Source organism: Gracilinanus agilis, chromosome 2 (genome assembly GCF_016433145.1).
Source record: "Gracilinanus agilis isolate LMUSP501 chromosome 2, AgileGrace, whole genome shotgun sequence".
NCBI lineage: Eukaryota > Metazoa > Chordata > Mammalia > Didelphimorphia > Didelphidae > Gracilinanus > Gracilinanus agilis.
The window spans coordinates 720,305,486-720,322,591 of record NC_058131.1 but is presented as its reverse complement, the minus strand read 5'-3'; the positions used below and the strand labels follow the sequence as shown (position 1 = coordinate 720,322,591).

Genomic DNA, 17,106 nt, shown 5'->3' with positions numbered 1-17,106 from the left:
TCATTTTATTTTCTCCGTGAGTTTTTTCTTTTTTTAGTGATATATCTTTAACAAAACGATGAATATGGAAAAATGTATTATATGATACCACATGTATAAACTATGTCAGATTGCTTACCATCTCAGGGAGGGGAAAAGAAAGGGTGGAGGGAGAGAATTTGGATCTCAAAATGTGAGAAAAGAAATGTCAGAAATTATTTCTACACGTAATTGGGAAAAAATAAAATATTAAAGAAAAAAGAGTCCATAGGACTCATTCAGGGAGTCCACAAAGTCAAAACTATCTTTGAAGTCATACTAGAATATTAAAATACTTTCCCCTTTTTCAACTACCTATGTAAGATATATGGATTTTCTTTATATATCTCAGCCAAAACAACATATCCCAACAGATTGAATGCAGAAGCAGACAGGAGAATCCAGATGTCTTCTATTAAGTCAGAAATATATAAAGATCTGAAAAAATATTAAAAGAATGCCAATTTCTCATGAATTTTAAAAACATAATTATTTTTCATGATAAATATTATTGATGTTAATATCTAATTGTTTTACTATTATTTCCAAATGAATTAAAAATTTTAAATATTTAACAGTTTTCATTTCTAGCACACTAAATATTGATACATAGAATTTAAATAAATGAAAGTTCTTTGGGGTTCTCAGTAATGTTTAAGAATTTAAAGAAGCAATAAATCAAAAAGTTTGAGAACCATTGTAATACAGGAGGCTGTCTAGGAGGAAGGAAGGAATTGTGGCCAAAAAATGTAAGCAACCTGGTAGAGTGCCTTCCCGCTTAGATGAATATTTCAGAGAGGCGGGCACAAGAGAAATAGTTCCAAAAATATTATCTCCAATAATCACAGAGATGGACTGCCCACATTTCAATAATATGGTCCAATAGATGGGCAGCCCAGGGGTTACTATCTCATTCATGGAATTTTAGGAGAATCAGAATAGGACACTGGGCAGAACCTTTACAAAGGATTTTTGGAAAAGAATGGGTTGTGACGTGATCTGGGAGGAAAAGGGAAAGATTCCATAGACCAAATGAATCACGAGTCTCATGAAGTGTTTCACTGGCTAGTGGCCCACAATGGAAACCACAAGCTGGGAGTAAAGGAGAGGGCGTGTGTAAAAGGAACAACATCAGAAATTCATGCTGTCATCAGTTTCTTCTTGGCAAAAAGTACTAACTCCTGGAATGAAAAGGCATGCCTCCATTTATGACAGTTACTTGCATTTTCCCAGTATTTTCTCTTCTGATGGTCTGAGAAAAATTTTTTCAATCAATCAATAAGAATCAATGAGGCACCATTGTGTGCCCAGTGTTATGTTCAGGACCAGGGATGCAATAACAAAAGCAAGTGGTCCTGGTCTCGATGAGTCTCATTTCACCCATCACAAGTGCCCATGTACAATATATATATGAAATAAATAGAGGATAGTTTGGGGCAAAAGCATTAGCAACTGGGGAATTGGGAAAGTCTTCATGCAGAAGGTGGCACTTGAGATGTCTTAAAAGAGATGAGGGATTATTTTTTAAATTAGTATTTTATTGTTATTTTTTATTTACATTCAGTTCACAATTCCGACAACAGTGCATTAGGATTCCTGTTTTTCTACAACCCCTCTAGGATTTGTCATTTATCTTTTCTTTCATGTTAACTAATCTGATAGGCATAAGATGATATCTTAGAGTTATTTTCTTGTTTGTTTAATTTGCATTTCTCTAATCAGAAGTGATTCAGAGCATTTTTTTCATGTGACTTTTGATAGCTTTGATTTCACCTGAAATCTGCCAGTTCGTATCTTTTGATCATTTATTAGTTGGGAAATGGTTCATATTTTTTATAAATTTGGCTTAGTTTTCTATATATATATTTGGGAAGTGAGGCCTTTAACAGAGAGACTTGCTGTAAAATTTTTTAACATTACTTCATTGTCCATGGTACCTTTTAGTTAAGCATAGTTTCCCTTATTATCTCATTTTATTAGGTCTATTTTTGTGTTTGCTTTATCTGAGATCATGATTGCTACCTTTGTCTTTTTTACCTCAATTGAAGCGTAATGGATTCTGTGCCAGCCCCTTATTTTAACTTTATGTGTGTCTTTCTGTTTCAAGTGTGTTTCTTGTAAACAACATATCACTGGATTCTGGTTTCTAATCCATTCTGCTATCTGCTTCTTTTTTATGAGTGAGTTCATCCCATTCACATTCACACTTAAAATTATTGTGTATTTCCCACCACCAAGTGGTGGCTAAGTGATACAGTGGATGGAGTGCTGGGAGCAAAATTGGGAAGACATATTCCTGAGTTCAAATCTGGCCTCAGACACTTACTAGCTATGTGACCCTGGGTAAGCCACTGAACCTGGTTTACCTCAGTTTCTTATCTGTAAAATGAAGTGGAGAAGGAAATGGCAAACCACTCCAGGATCTTTGCCAAGAAAACCTTAAATGAGGTCATGAAGAATGGGATATGACTGAAAAACAACTAAACATTCACATTCTGTGTTGTCCTCCTGTTTATCCTTCTGTCTCTTTCTCCTCTGTATACCATCTAAAACCTGACCACTGCTTCCTTTATCCCTTTTATTATCTCTCTTTTATTTCTTTCCCTTCCCATTTTCTTGTTGGGTAAAATAGATTTCTATACCCAACTGAGTGCGTGTATATATGAATGTATGTATGTATGCTCTCATTTTCTCTCTCTCTCTATAACACACACATACACACATATATAGGTACACACACAGAGAAACACACATTCCATCTTTGAACCAATTCTGATGAGAGAGGGGTTCAAAGCATTGCCCCTCCATTTCCCCTCCACTATAAAAGCTTTCCCCTGTGTGCTTCTTTTATGTTGTATCATTTCCTATATTCTTCCTCCTCCTTCCCCTTTCTTTGAGGGCATCCCTCTTTTCCTCTACCTCTTTTATCTCTTTCTTTAACGCTTCTAGCATTTCTTGTTTGGCTTGTGGACAATTTGTATTTTTTCTTTGAGGTTTTGACTTTAGATTTTTCATTTTATCTTCTTCCAAGTTTGTGTCTTCATCTTCCATGCTATTATAGAAAATTTTTATGTTTAGATTATTATTATTCATTTTTCCAACCTATGTCTTGGCTTTGAACTTTATGTTAAAGTTCAACTTTACTCTTCTGAGGATGGAGGTTGGGGACTGTCCCCAAGCTTAAGGGTGTGTGTGTGTGTGTGTGTGTGTGTGTGTGTGTGTGTATGTGTGTGTGTGTGTGTGTTCTGGGGGTCTGTATGTTTTTAGTGAGTCAAAAATGGTGTTCTCCTGGGAGATGTGTGGTTCTGCTTTTTGGGTCTGTGCTCTGGTCTTTACCCAGGAAGAACTCCTCTTCCACTGCAGCCACAAGAATTAGTATCCCTCTTAGTCCCAGAACTGCAACCAGAGCCCCTGCTTCTTTGTGACTAGCCACAAACAACTGGAACTGCAACCCAGAACTGCCTCTGGTAATGGAACTGTTAAATCTCACTTGGTTTTGAACTACTATCAGTTCAGAGTCCCCATCATCTTTTTCTGACTAGCTGTCCAATCCCCTTATCATCTCTGGCCTGAAAGCTCCTGAAGCAGTTGTTACTCCCATTACATCTGTCTTCAAAGTCCACAGCTGGTGCTGCACCGAGTGCCCTCTAGGTCAGCTCCCATTCCAATGTCATAGACTTCTCCTATTGGTCTCCCAAGTTTTCTGGGGCAGAAAGAATGTTTCACCCTGGCTATTCTATTCCAGAATTTGAATTGACATGTTTGCCTTGAAATGGGATCTGTAGGTTCACAGATCACAGTTCCAAATTGATTTCCAGCCTGGTTGGACCAATTCATGACTCTGCCAATAGTCTTCATCTTTCCATCTTTTCTTTCCACAACCTCTCCAACTTTAGTGATTCCAAACTTTTTTTCATTTTTTGCTAGTTTTATGGGTGTGAATGAAAGATCAGAATTGTCTTAGTTTGCATTTCAATGGTTATTAATGATTCAGAGCAAACTTTCACATGAAGTTTTTGTAGTTTCCCGTTCTTTTAGATGTGCTTGTTTATATCCTCTGACAATTTGTCCATTGGAAATAGACATTGGCTTAGACTTCTTTTATAGTCAGATGACAGGATTTGGAAGACTGTTAGGGTTACAAAAAGGCATATTTCTGTGTTCTGAAAATTTTCCTAGCCATTGAAGCCATCCTAAAGTCTTAGAAGGCAGCAAAGTTCTCCCTCACTGGATTTCTTTAGCTGGCGGCTGGGGGAACATGTATCAGGTATGTTTTAGAAGAGATCCTTGCTTAGGTTAGACTAGAAATTCCTGAAGTCCCTTTCAGCTCCCAAGTAGTTGACACTTCATTGATAATTTAGCCAACATTTTGTATTAGCCAAGGGACTGGAGTCTTCAACTATTTTGGCTTGCAGTAACAATTCAAGTTTCCAAGTAGAGATTAGGAGCCAAGTTTCCATTTAATAAAATTAATTAATGATTGAAAAAGTATAAAACAAGTAATGATTGAAAAGTTGATAATATTGACATTAACTAAAAGATCAAAGCATAAGGCTGGAAAAAATTAGGTGTGTATCATCCCAGTGTGGAGGGGCATTTTTTTTAAAGGAACGAGGTTTAAATTCTGAATATTTGCATCAGGTAAAAATTTCTCATCAACATCCACTATTATCTTTCTTGCTTTGTAATCTTCACTGTTAGTCCTTAACTTTTATTTCCTCTTTCTTTTTTAAAAATAATTTTGTTGACATCTTTTCCCATCATCTATATTTCCCACTGTATTCCTTTCCAAAGGCAGGTTGGTGACACAGAGGATAGAGGATTGGGCTTGGAATCAGGAAGACTCATCTCTGTAATTTTAAATCTGGATTTAGAGACATGCTAGCTGTGTGCACATGGGTAAGTCACTTATCCCTGTTTGCCTCAGTTCCTCATATGTAAAATGATCTAGAGAAGGGAATAGCAAACCCCTCTTGCATCTTTGCCAAGAAAACTCCAACCAAGGTAATAAAGAGTTGGGCACAGCTTAAAAAGAATTAAACAACATTCTTTTCAGGTATACTAGCTGTTCAATTGTCTTCATCTCTCTGGATCTCAGTTGCTTTCTCTGCAAAATGGAGTTGGTTTTGATGATCTCACAAATTGCTTCCAACTCTAAGTCAATAATTTTATTATTGTATTATCCTTTAATCTATAGGCCTCGTTCTCCATATAGGAAATGGTTGGACCAAGACCCAAGCCCATGCAGAGAGTCAGATGGAAAAATGACAAAAGCCTCTTGTGATGGCTATCTTTTTTTTTTTTAAATATCAGTATTTTTAATGTTATACACATCAAATCATAATAAAAAGATAATTATAAACAGGATGCCATTCTTCCATTTTAATTAGCAACATATTTCTGTTACAGTAAACCAAGTTTGTATTCCATCATCATGTGTGGTTCTCCCATTATTTCACTCTGCGATGGATCATTAAGAATATCTTCAAATCCAATACTCTCATCATTACCCCTCAAAATATCCAGGGAGAGGTTTGAGCTCTGAAGAAATGGAAGACGCTGGACCTGCTTCACTGCCTTGAATTCCATCTGCAACTTCAGGGGAGCATATAGACCTTGGATATCTCAGTGTGGAAAAATTCATTTTATCTTGATTGAGCTGGAAATTTTTTTCTGATAATTCAAGAGGATGACTAGGCAAAAGTTCATTTTTGACACAAGAGAAACCTCTCCGAAGAATATCATGGTTTTCAAAAGGACCACTAGCTGAAAGTTCAGATACTGGAATACTGTCCTTTAGCTGAGATCCAAGTCCTCTGGTATTCATCTTCGATACGACCGCCAGCGGCCACAGATCTAAACCCGGCTATCTTTCTTTTAAAATAATTGTTTATTAATACTTTTGGTGTATAATTCCTCTTTTGTGAGTTTTTTGAAAATTAGTGGAGACTGAGCAAAAGGTATAGTCTGGTATTTTGTTGATCCTATATATTTTTTTCTTACTCCTTCTCTAGGTCATAGCATTATAGTATAGTTCCCCTTCTGGAATTACTTCCCAAAATACATATTCAAAAAGTGACTTCTACTGTGATTTCTACTTTGGGAGCAGAACTCATCCTCATCTTTAGTATATTCTTATCTCCTTTTCCTTCTTTTAAGACCATCACAATAAAACAAAACTATTGCCAAGCTCTCTTTCTTAATTGATTTCCTTTATCACCCTTGATGAAATTAAGATTGCCACATCATCCATCTCCATTGGAATATACCCTGTTCATGCTTATAACAGACATTCCTTTCAATTGTTCACTTTTATATATATTTCTACATTTCTCTTTACTGGCAGATCTGTGTTTATTCCTTTTCTTATACCACAGGAGCCCCTCCCCGTGTTTTTTTTTTTTTAAATTTTAAACCCTTAACTTTTAAACCCTTAACTTGACTCATAGGTGGAAGAGTGGTAAGGGTAGTCAAATGACTTGCCCAGGGTCACACAGCTGGGAAGTGTCTGAGGCCAGATTTGAACCTAGGACCTCCCGTCTCTAGGCCTGGCTCTCAATCCACTGAGCTACCCAGCTGCCCCCCCTACCCCCCATGTTTCTTATTAGTATCAGAGTTGCTTCATTTGTGTTTCTTTAATTACTAATGATTTGGAGCATATTTCTAAATGTTATAAACAACTTGGATTTCTTCCTTTGAGAACAATCTCTTCATATTTTTTGGCCATTTATCAGTTGGGGAATAGCTCTTATTCTTGTAAAGTTTAATCCGTTCCTTATATAACTTGGAAATAAGACTTTAATCAGAGAAATTTCCTTCAAAGATGTTTTCCCTAGTTATCTATTTCCCTTCTAATCTTAACTATATTCGATTTATACAAAAACTTAAAGAAGAAATGCTTATTTAATCTACAGTGATTATCTCTGTCCCTTGTTCATGAATGTTCTCCTTATCTATAGCTCTAAAAAGTGATGTCTTCCTTGTCCCTCTAGTTTGTTTGTGATGTGACCTTTTATATCTAGGTTTTATAGCCAATTGGAGCTCATCTTATATGGTGTGAGATATTGCTCTAAATTTAATTTCTGCCAAATTGCATTCCATTTTTTCTAGTAGTTTTTCTCAGATGATGATTCTTTGCCCTAGAAACTGTTGGCTTTGGGTTTATTGAATACTAGGTCGCCAAGTTTATTTCCTTTGTTTTGTTATATACCTAATCTGTTCCACTGATCAACTTCTCTTTTTTAAATCAATACCAAATAATTTTGATAACTATTATTTTGTAATATAGTTTTAGATCTAGTATCACAGGGCCTCTTTCCTTCTTTCTTTCTTTATTATTACCCTTGAAATCTTTGGTCTTTCATTCCACCAGTCATATTTTGTCATTTTAAAAATTGGCTTAAAAAAGTAATACCTTTGTAATTTGATTGATCACTAAATAAGTCAATTAATTTAGGTAGTACTGCCTTTTAAAAAATATTGGCTCAGACTATCTATGAAAAATGAACATATCTCAATATCTCAGCCTGTATTACTGTATAAAGTATTTTGTAGTTGCATTCATATTGTTCTTTTATGTCTCTTTTTGTCTTATTGCTATCACTAGCATTTTTAGCACTAAATTAAATAGTAGTAATGACACTGGATTTTCACTTTACCTTTGATTTTATTAGAAATAATTCTAGTGAGTCCTCACTATGTATAATTCCAACTCCTTTTTTTTTAGGCACATACAACTTCATATATTAACACAGCTAGATGGTACAGTGGATAGAGTGCTGAGCCTGGAGATAAGAAGGCTTGAGTTCAAATCTAGCCTCAGATACTTACTAGCTGTGATACCTGAGCAAATCACTTAACACTGCCTCGGCTTCCTAATGGCAAAGCATACTGGCATCTTTGTCAAGAAAGCCACAAACTGGGTCACAGTCAGATGTGACTGAGAAACAACTAAACAGCATATTGAGGAACCATTTATTTATTCTTATTTTCTAGTGTTTTTTTTAACATAAGCATTGCATCTTATCAAAAGCTTTTTTTGGGGGGGCATTTTATTGGTGCCAATGATATAATTTTTGTTTTTGGTTTTAGTATGGTAGATTATGTTGATAATTTTGTTAGTACTGAATCAATTCTGAATTTATGGTATAAATATAAGCTGTTATAGTGTATAAGTTTTTTGATTTGTTGTTATTGCCTCTTTTCTAATATATAGTTTTTAACTTGCACCAATATAAATGAGTGATATATCTTTATAGTTTTTTCCTGTTTTAATTCACATTGGTTTTTATACCAAGACCACATTTGTATTATTGTAGTAACTGTATCATTTTGTTTTTTACAAGAAATTTATGAAATATTAGAATAAATTGTTCTTATATTACACAAATTTCTTGTAAAAATAAAATGATATGATTTTGGAATTTGGTTGTAAATCCATTGGGTTTCAGGTTTATTTTCTTTAGGAATTCATTTATGGAATTTTAACCCTTCCCCCACCCCCCAGGTTGGGCAGTTAAAATTATTTGTTTATTGTTCTATCAATATATGTAGTTTGTATTTTTCTTTTTTTTTTTAACATTTTTTAATATTTATTTTTTAGAAAAGTTAACATGGTTACATGATTTATGCTCTTACTTTCCCCTTCAACCCCCACCCCGACCTCCCCCCTCCCATGGCCGATATGCATTTCTACTGGTTTTAACATGTGTCATTGATCAAGACCTATTTCCAAATTGTTGATAGTTGCATTGGTGTGGTAGTTTCGAGTCCACATCCCCAATCATGTCCACCCCAACCCATGCTTTCAAGCAGTTGCTTTTCTTCTGTGTTTCCTCTCCTGCAGTCCTTCTTCTGAATGTGGGTAGCATCTTTTTCATAAATCCCTCAGAATTGTCCTGGGTCATTGCATTGCTGCTAGTACAGACGTCCATTACATTCGATTTTACCACAGTATATCAGTCTCTGTGTACAATGTTCTTCTGGTTCTGCTCCTTTCTCTCTGCATCATTTCCTGGAGGGCTTTCCAGTTCACATGGAATTCCTCCAGTTTATTATTCCTTTTAGCACAATAGCATTCCATCACCAGCATATACGACAATTTGCTCAGCCATTCCCCAATTGAAGGACGTACCCTCATTTTCCATTTTTTGCCACCACAAAAAGCACAGCTATAAATTTTTTTTCAAGTCTGTTTATCTATGATCTCTTTGGGGTACAAACCCAACCATGATATGGCTGGATCAAAGGGCAGGCAGTCTTTTATAGCCCTTTGGGCATAGTTCCAAATTGCCAGCCAGAATGGTTGGATCAGTTCACAACTCCACCAGCAATGCATTAATGTCCCAATTTTGCCACATCCCCTCCAGCATTCATTACTCTCCCCTTCTTTCATTTTAGCCAATCTGCTAGGTGTGAGGTGATGCCTCAGAGTTGTTTTGATTTGCATTTCTCTAATTATTAGAGATTTAGAACACTTTTTCATGAGCTTATTGATAGTTTTGATTTTTTTATCTGAAAATTGCCTATTCATGTCTCTTGCCCATTTATCAATTGGGCAATGGCTTGATTTTTTTATACAATTATAGTCTGTATTTTTGTAAGTGTTCGTACATTTATTTTAAACTGGTTTATCGGCACAGGGAAATCATTTCTTATTACCGCCCCTCCCCCCATTTTTGTTATAAATGCTCTTTTATTTTCGATACAGTTTATTTGGTTTTCTCTTTATTTTTAGAAAATTAAATTGATTGATGACTTAACTTAGTTTTTTTTAAAATTTAGAATATTTTCTCATGCTTACATGATTCATTATCCCCCTATGCTCTTTCCTCCCCACTCTTGAACTGACAAGCAGTTCCACTGGGTTAAACATGTATCATTGTTCAAAACCTATTTCCATGTTATTCATATTTGCAGTAGAGTGATCTTTTAATGCCAAAACCCTAATCATATCCCTATCGAACTATGTGATCAGTCCTATGTTGTTTTTTTTTCCTGCATTTCTGTTCCCAAGTTCTTTCTCTGGATGTGGATAGTGTTCTTTCTCATAAGTTCCTCTGAATTGTCCTGGGTCATTGCATTGTTACTAGTAGCAAAATCTATTACACTTGATTGTGCCATGATGATCAATCTCTGTGTATAATGTCCTCCTGGTTCTACTCCTTTCACTCTGCATCAATTCCTGGAGGTCATTCCAGTTTACATGGAATTCCTCCAGTTCATTATAACTTTTAGCACAATAGTATTCCATCACCAGCAGATATCACAATTTATTCAGCCATTCCCCAATTAAAGGACATTCTCTCATTTTCCAAATTTTTGCCACCACAAAGAGTGTAACTATAAATATTTTCATGCAAGTATTTTCCCCTATTATCTCTTTGGGGTACAGACCTAGCAGTGCTATGGCTGGATCAAAGGGCAGGAAGTCATTTAAAGCCCTTTGGGCATAGTTCCAAATTGTCTTCCAGAATGGTTGGATCAATTCACAGCTCCACCACCAGTGCATTAATGTCCCAATTCAGCTACATCCTCTCCAACATTTATTACTTTCATTTGCTGTCATATTAGCCAGTCTGCTAGGTATGAGGTGGTACCTCAGAATTGTTTTGATGTGCATTTCTCTAATTATAAGAGTTTAGAACACTTTTTCATGTGCGTATTGATAGTTTTGATTTCTTTACCTGAAACTCCCTATTCATGTCCCTTGCCCATTTATCAATTGGGGAATGGCTTGTTTTTTTGTACAATTGATTTAGTTCTTTATATGTTTGAGAAATTAGACCTTTGTCAGAGGTTTTTGTAATAAAGATTTTCCCCCAATTTGTTGCTTCCCTTCTAATTTGGATGCATTGGTTTTGTCTGTACAAAACCTTTTTAATTTAAAGTAATCAAAATTATTCATGTTACATTTTGTGATATTCTCTATTTCTAGCTTGGTCTTAAATTCTTTTCTTTCCCATAGATCTGACAGGTATACCATTCTATGTTCACCTAGTTTACTTATAGTTTCCTTCTTTATATTTAAGGCATTTGCCCATTCTGAATTTATCTTGGTATAGGGTGTAAGATGTTGTTCTAAACCTAATCTCTCCCATACTGTTTTCCAATTTTCCCAGCAGTTTTTGTCAAATAGTGAGTTCTTGTACCAAAAGTTGAGATGTTTGGGTTTATTGAGCACTGTTTTGCTGATGTCATTTACCCTTCGTCTATTTCATTGATCCTCCCTTCTGCATCTTAGCCAGTACCATATTGTTTTGATGACCACTGCTTTATCGTACAGTTTAAGATCTGGTACTGCTAGGACCCCATCCTTCACATTGTTTTTTCATTATTTCCCTTGATATTTTTGATCTTTTGTTCTTCCAGATAAACTTAGTTATAATTTTTCCTAATTCTATAGAAAAGTTTTTTGGAAGTTTGATAGGTATGGCACTGAGTTTTTTTTAAAGGAAAATGTACTATGGTTCTTAGTTTTATTTGTTAATTCAATGGAATTTCTTTTTTTTTCATTTTAAAAAATTCTCTTTGCTTTGTCAGAATTTCTATTTTAGTGTTTAGTTAACATTTTTTGAGTATTTGTTTCCTATATTTGTTTAGTTACATAGCCTATTTATTGATCTCTCTATCTTTTGTTGATGATAGTATTTTAAAGATATAAATTTACTCATATGGACAGCTTCCCCAAAATTTTGACATCTCATTGTTACTATTTTCAATGAAATTATCCATTGTTTCTTTGATTTATTCTTTGACTCATCAATTCTTTAGGATAAATCTACCAATTTTCTAGTTTTTAATCCTTTCTTCAATAACTATTTATTGAATATAATTAATATTGAGTTATAGTCAGCAAAGGATACATTTGATATTTCTGCTTTTGTGAATTTGCTTTAGTTTTTTATCTATTGTATAGCCATTTTTTTGTAAAAGCGCCATGCACAGTTGAGTAGTATGTATACTTCTTTCTATTAATATTAAAAAATTACCAGATACCTCTAATAACTAACATTTCTAAAATTCTATTCCAGGTCTTAATTATTTTTTCTTTAGTTCTGTCTAGCTTTGAAAGGGGTTCATTGAAGTCTTTCACTATTATAGTTCAATTATTTTCCCTTGTAGGTAATAATTATTTGATGCCATTTGATTCATATATGGTAACTGTTGACATTAATTCATTGTATTTCTGTTTCCCTTCCATTTCCCTGCTGAGTTAAATATATTTCTATACACAAATTGTTATTTGTATGTATGCGTGGGCTCTATCCGCCTTTGACCAATTTAGATAAAAGTGAGGTTTAAATGATGCTCACTCTCCTCACCACTTCCTTATTTGTAAAGGCTTCTACTTGAAGACTCAGATTATGTAAGATAACATTCTTCCTCTTTTTTCCCCTCTCTTTCCTTTTTTCTTTTAAGATCATCAGAAGAAAACCAAATCATGCTTAATCACTCTGTCTTAATTGACTTTATTACTTTTGTTGAAATTAGGGTTCTGAGGGGACATTTATATCAACTTTTTCCATGAGAATGCAATCAGTTCATCCTTATAAAGCCCCTTTTAGTTGCTCATTGTTATCTACATTTTATATATTTTTTTGACTCACATATTTGTATCTTAGAGTTTCTATTTAGTTCTGGTCTTTTTTAAAAGTTGAGAATGCCTGAACTTCCTCTAATTCTTTAAAAAGTGATTCTCCCCTTGTTGGATTATACTGTTTTAGTTGATAAGTTATTATTGATTATAAGTCCATTTTTTTTGCCTTTTGGAATATCGTGTTCCATACTCTCTGGTCCTTTATAGTGGTGGCTGCTTAATTGTCTGTGATGTTGACTGTAGTTCCTCAGTATTTTAACTCTTTCCTTTCTAATTGCTTGAAACTTATAGTTCTGGCTCTGATACTTCAAATCTGTGTGATTTTGGGCAAAGTACTTACATTTTCTGAGTACGAGCCAACTCACTCAAAAAGTCTTTGAAATACATGAAGCAAAGTGATTGATTTATTCACATGCCTTCCTTCTCTCTTGCCACATGACCAGCCCACCTCTTTGCTAGTTCTGCCCATCCTTAGTGATGTCTCTTAGTATCTTCTTCTATATCTTCTGATAATACACCCTCATTAGTATGCCACAGCCTACTTATATTTAGCATGCTTTCCCCCATTGTTTTTGGATCAACTGAAATCTAAATCTGGATCTAGGAAGGGGCATTAAGCTGCTAAGGATCTGCCATCTTGTCATTGTGCATTCTATTGACATAGGTCACATCCCTTTGTTAACTTAATGGTTTTCCAGAGTCTCTGTGGTGGGAAAATTTTATTCTTCAGCTCTAGATCCCATGTAAATTGGGTGATTAAGCCTTTCAGAGATCATATTTCTTGGTCTTTAGGCAGAGAACATATTGTCTTTCCTCAGATTTTTTTTAGTTTAGTCAAACTTTCTGTAACTTGGGGTCCGATGGAATAATTTTTGAGAGCTTCTGGCCACCTCCATTCCTGAATGAGACATCAGAGAAGGATTAATAGTGGAAATACTGGGGAATTTTTTTGTTTTGTTTCATTTTAGACCCCTTAAAAATAAGGCATTGGACTCATAGCTGTTTGCATGTTGTTGCTTCCATGAGATTGTGAGTTCCATGTAGGCAGGGACTATGCTTTCATCTTTCTTTGTATCTCTAGCACTTAGTACTGTTATGATTAAAATAGTGTCTGGCCAGAGTTTTAAGTGCTTATTAATCAAATGAGAAGGTGAGAGGTGAGAGAGAGAAGAGATATTGATATATTTCTCTTAAAGATTATGATTATGATCTATTGTCCATTTAGCTGGCTATGGCCTTTATATTCTTCCCGCAGCAGCACAAGGAGCCAGTCTTTTGAAGAGTGGAAGTAAAGAGAGTGAAATCTGTTCCAGCTTGGGTTTATTTAACTTTCTCCCAGCCACTTACTTTGACACATCACACTTGGTGGGCCAACTGTTGCCCTTCCTCCTTTGCTAGGGCCGCCCAGGTGACATTCGCCCTGCCTCAGTGTCCCCTACCTTAATTGCTGGCTTTCCCACTGATCTTAGATTCTATCCTTGTGATCAAGGACCCCTCAATAACTTCCTTCACATAGTACAATACCTAGCAGACATCAAGGACCTACACAATGCTTGCTGATTGACTGACTGATATAACTGATTATCATTTGTTAAAATCATTAAATGCTAAAATATTCTCAGAGCTTTTGAAAATCACTATTCAACTATGTCTGGACTTTCACAGACCAGAAAAAAATGGTATAGTAAAAGGGATCTTCCTCAGCTGCCTGACTCTTGGTATACATTGATGGAAATAAGCCAGCAGGGCTGTAACTCTGAACGGAGACATGAAAAGCTCATATAGTCCAACCCCTTTATTTTCCAAAAGAGAAGACCAAAATTACAGGACTTACCTTTAAGGAAATGGACACATGAAATTACCTGGATAAGGACCCCGAGTGAATTTATTTCTTATATCTAATTCAGAGCTTTGAAACTTCCGTGCATATTCTTTTTTTTTTAATGTTTTTTTTTAAACCCTTGTACTTCGGTGTATTGTCTCATAGGTGGAAGAGTGGTAAGGGTGGGCAATGGAGGTCAAGTGACTTGCCCAGGGTCACACAGCTGGGAAGTGGCTGAGGCCAGATTTGAACCTAGGACCTCCTGTCTCTAGGCCTGACTCTCACTCCACTGAGCTACCCAGCTGCCCCCTTGTGCATATTCTTTTAAAGAAAATACATTTCATTTTTAATTATGAACAACCAAATGAACATTTCAATGTGCAAAGAACAGAAAAGAGGATTGTATTTGAAACTGTTAACTTCTCTTTTGTTGTTTGATTATTTCGGTTGTGTCAGACTCTTTGTGATTCCCTTTGCAGTTCTCTTGGTGAAGATACTAAAATGGTGTTCCATTTCCTTCCCCTGCTCATTTTACAGATTAGGAAACTAAGGTAAGCAGTGTTAAGTGACTTGCCCAGGGTTACACAGCTTGTAAACATTTGAGGCCAGGTTTTAACTTTAAAAAAAATGAGCACAGCACTGTACCACCTAGCTGCCAAACTTCTCATATATAATTTTAGTAAATTATTGATTATTCTTAATACACAACATTGTCTTACTTGTCTTTGCTCCCAACCAACCCTCTTTCTGCTCTCTTCTAAGTATTTAAACAATATATTTCATTGAGTTTTTGTTATTATAAGTGTTCTTTTTGGGATTTTCCCTCCGACTAATTCCTTCCACTTTACTCTCCACCAATTCCCTCTGTTCTCCAACAGAACCTCTCCCTTTAAATAAATAATTATAGTCAAGGAAAATAAAAATGATCCATTGGCCATGTCTGAGAATATATATCCCGTTGTGGGCAGTAGGCATGCTTCATCATTCTCATTCTCATGCTCTGGACTTGTGATTGGCTATTGAAGTAATCAGAGCTCTGAAATCCTTCTGAGTTATTGGTCTTTACATTCTTGTCATTCTTGTCTATATTTCAGCCCCACAAGAGGACTTTCCATGGTCTTCAAACTCTCAAAAATGTCAGCAGAGAACAAGAATGCTAATTTGTGTTGACATGTTCTTTCCCTCCCCTCTTCCCACTCCCCCCCATAGCCAATGAGTAATTTCACTGGGTTTTACATATGTCATTGATCAAGACCTATTTCCATATTATTAATAGTTGCATTAGGGTGATCGCTTAGAGTCTACATCAATCCTATCCCCATCTACCCATGTGATTAAGCAGTTGTTTTTCTTCTGTGTTTCTACCCCTATCTTTCTCTGGATGTGGATAGTGTTCATTCTCCTCAGTCCCTTAGAACTGTCCTGGATCATTGCATTGATGCTAGTAGAGAAATCCATTACATTCGATTATGCCACAGCATATCAATCTCTGTGTCTAAGGTTCTCCTGGTTCTGTTTCTTTCACTCTGCATCAATTCCTAGAGGTTGTTACAGTTCACATGGAATTCCTCCAGTTCATTATTCTTTATAGCACAATAGCATTCCATCACCAACAGATACTACAATTTATTCAGCTATTCTCCAATCAAAGGGCATTCCCTCATTTTCCAGTTTTTTTGCCACCACAAATAGCATGGCTATAAATATTTTTGTACAAGTCTTTTTTTCTTATTATCTCTTTGGAGTATAAACCCAGCAGTGGTATGGCTGGATCAAAAGGCAGACATTGACATGCCTTTTGAGACAATATATTTAACCTTTTCTAAAAAAAATTAAATTGGCCAAGAGGTGAGGAAGTGATGAAGAACGAATTCACTTTTCTTGAAGAATAGTGGCTACACTCATTTAAATATTTATTGAACTCCTGTTGTGTGTGGACCACTGTACAAGGTACAAGGTGACCTATGGAGTAGAGGAAACATGATTCATGTCAACAGATACCTGGGGAGTACATGAGATATCCCAATGCTGACTTTGAGTTAGATGAAAGGAGACAGTATGTTCTCTTGTTTCTGGATAAATTCAGGGTTCAAAGAGCAGTTGGCAGAGAACCCCAGCATGCCAGAATTTAAGAATTGGAAAGAATCTCAGTCAATATCTAATCCAATGGATTAGTGATCTTTGTTCTATGAATGATTTTTTTTTCTGTTAGTCAGTCAAGTCTCAGTTTTCTAAAAGGTGAAATGAGAGGGCTGGACTACATGGCTTTTGAGACCCCTTCCAGTTCTAGGGGCCATGTATGACTACATAGGCCTATAATCTACTAAGAGACTTCCATTTGGGAGGATAGAGGACATCTTCTCAATGCTCTATTTCCATCCTACTGATGCCTACCTACAATGTGGTATAGTTGAAACCATGCCAGATTTGGAGTCTGTGTTTGGGGACATGTGTTTGAATCCTAGTTTTGCCCCTTCTCACCTTTGTCACCTTCAGTGGATCATTTCCTCTCTCTTGGTCTCATTTGTAAAATGAGGAGTTTGGACTAGATGGTTTCTGAGGTCTTTTCTGGTTCCAAATCTTTACTGCACTCTGAGGGGTGGTGGTGTGGACCAGACAGGAATTTTAGGTAAAGGAATGGGTAAGACCTGTCAGGCAGGAGCATGGA

At 35.8% G+C, this 17,106-nt stretch overlaps 1 pseudogene; it reads right to left on the bottom strand.

Moving 5' to 3' along the window:
- Nucleotides 1–5,310: 5,310 nt before the first annotated feature.
- Nucleotides 5,311–5,858, bottom strand: LOC123236549 (annotated as a pseudogene).
- Nucleotides 5,859–17,106: the final 11,248 nt, after the last annotated feature.